This window comes from Miscanthus floridulus, chromosome 9 (assembly GCF_019320115.1).
Source record: "Miscanthus floridulus cultivar M001 chromosome 9, ASM1932011v1, whole genome shotgun sequence".
NCBI classification, from domain to species: Eukaryota; Viridiplantae; Streptophyta; class Magnoliopsida; order Poales; family Poaceae; genus Miscanthus; species Miscanthus floridulus.
In genome coordinates, this window is record NC_089588.1 from 87,630,596 (window position 1) to 87,632,837 (window position 2,242).

The 2,242-nt window shown below is 55.2% G+C and overlaps 1 pseudogene; it reads right to left on the minus strand.

Annotated features, from left to right (window-relative positions):
* Nucleotides 1-259: 259 nt before the first annotated feature.
* LOC136480235 (classical arabinogalactan protein 9-like) lies at nt 260-1,645 on the minus strand (annotated as a pseudogene).
* Between the last annotated feature and the right edge of the window lie 597 nt (nt 1,646-2,242).

Below are 2,242 nucleotides of genomic sequence, written 5' to 3' on the forward strand. Positions count from 1 at the left end.
ACACATAGAGCGGAGCATGGAGCAAGTTTGTGAGGAGTGGTAGCGGTGAGGTTGGGGTAACAGGTGCAGCCGAAAGCTCGTAGGTCATGATAAGAGGGGTGGGAGGTGTAGAGCGCGAAAAAAGGAGTGCTCATGTGTAACGTCTTGGTAGGGAGTCGATTGAGGAGGAGGGTAGCAGTAGCAAGGGCATCAGCCCAGTAGGAGGGTGGTATGGAAGCGTGAAAAAGGAGGGTTCGGGTGACATTGTTAGTGGTGCGAATCATGCGCTCAGCTTTCCATTTTGTTGTGAAGTATAAGGATAGGACATGCGGAGGGAAACGCCGTTGGCAAGGAAGAACGCACGAGAGGCGGAGTTGTCAAACTCATGGCCGTTGTCACACTGTACCGTTTTGATGGTGCAGCTGAACTGAGTGTTCACATGAGCGAAAAAATTGGAAATAGTAGGGAAAGTATCAGACTTTAGACGAAGGGGAAAAGTCCAAAGAAAATGAGAGCAGTCATCGAGGATAACTAAGTAATATTTGAAACTGGATATACTGGTAATAGGTGATGTCCATAGATCACAATGTACCAAATAAAAAATCTTAGCTGCTCTAGACAAGGAACTAGTAAAAGGTAAGCGAACATGGCGTCCAAGTTAACATGCATGGCAGAGGGAGTCATCGTCAGGCTTGCTGTAGATGATCGAAGAGGATTGGGCAAGACTCTGAAGGGCAGCCTTGCCAGGGTGACCGAGGCGACGATGCCAGGTAGTCAGGGTGGGAGTAGCCACAAGAGTGTATGGGACTGGAGGAAGATGTAGGCAGCTGCAAGGTGTAGAGAGGTCCTGAGCTGTTACATCGAAGGAGGGTGTCCTTGGAGTGGATCCTTCACAGAAACGCTAAGAGGGTCAAATTCAACTGAAACAAATTGTCAGTGGTGAACTTGCGTACAGAAAGAAGATTTTTAATAATGTCAGGAGCTATAAGGACATTGTTGAGCGAAAAGGGCCGAGAAGGATATAGAAGCCAGTGCCAACCACTGGAAGGGTGGCACCATTGCCAACAACAATGGAGGAAGGAAAAGAGGATGATGGCGAGGCTGTGACCATACCAGGGTTGGAAGCAATGTGAGAGGAAGCACCAGAGTCGATGACCCAGTCCGAGGAGCTCGGTGGCGGAGTCAGGGTGGCGGTACTAAAGGCGTTGGCGAGGGACTCGGTAGTCCATGGCGACCAAGTAGGAGAGGGCACCTGCTGGGGTGCCTGGTAGTATGCCCCAGGGACCGACGATGGAGTGAAGTACCCCGGGGGCACACCAGCCACTAGGGCTTGCTGCGGTGATGGAGGCAGGATGATGCGAGGCGGTGGACTGCGAGGACCTCCAGGGGTGGACCCGGGCCACATATGGATGGACCCGGTCCATGGGTTGAGGATGGAGGGCCACTGCTGGCCGCCAGGGGGCTGCTGGCCACTTGATGAGCCGCCTTGTGTGCCACCTTGGCCACATCCGCCGCGGCGACGCCGACCGCGACCGTTGCTGTTGCCAGACGGCTACCCCTCGGCAGCCTGATGGGGGCACGGGGGTGCAGAGGGCGGTGGAGGAGCGGGCGGCCTGTTGGACGACGAGGCAACGAGGGCTGAGGGCAGTGCTGAGGGTGGCACCATGTTGAGCTCGGCCAGGCGGAGGTCAGCGTGGACGTTAGTGAAGGAGGGGAAGGGTCTCTGTCGAGTGATGAACTGTGACATGAACTGGAAACGCTCATTGCGTCCACGTACGATGTTCAGCACTAGAGTACGGTCTAGGATGGGTTCACCAAGATCGGCAAGCGCATCCGCCATGCTCTTCATCTTGCGATAGTATTCATCGATGGAGAGGGTGCCCTAGCAGAGAGTGCGGAACTCGGCGTCGAGGAGCATGGCACGGGACTCATGGTTGTTGAAGAATTATTGTTCGATGCCGAGCCACGCCGCCCGAGCAGTGATGCCGTCGCACTCGTGAACAACGTCGAGTAGGTCGGGGGAGATGGTGTTGAAGATCCACGAGACGGCGATGTAGTCCATGCGGGACCACGCCGCATCATGGGGGTGGGTGACGTTGCTGAGGACGTGGTCCTTCAGGGCGAAGCGGCTGAGGGTGAGGAGGACGTAGCCACACCATTTGGAGTAGTTGGAGGACTACAGATCAAGAACGATGGGGATCAAGTTCTTGATGTTCTGTACGGCGGCGGCTTGGCTATGTAGGTGAGTGATGGCCGTGGCCTC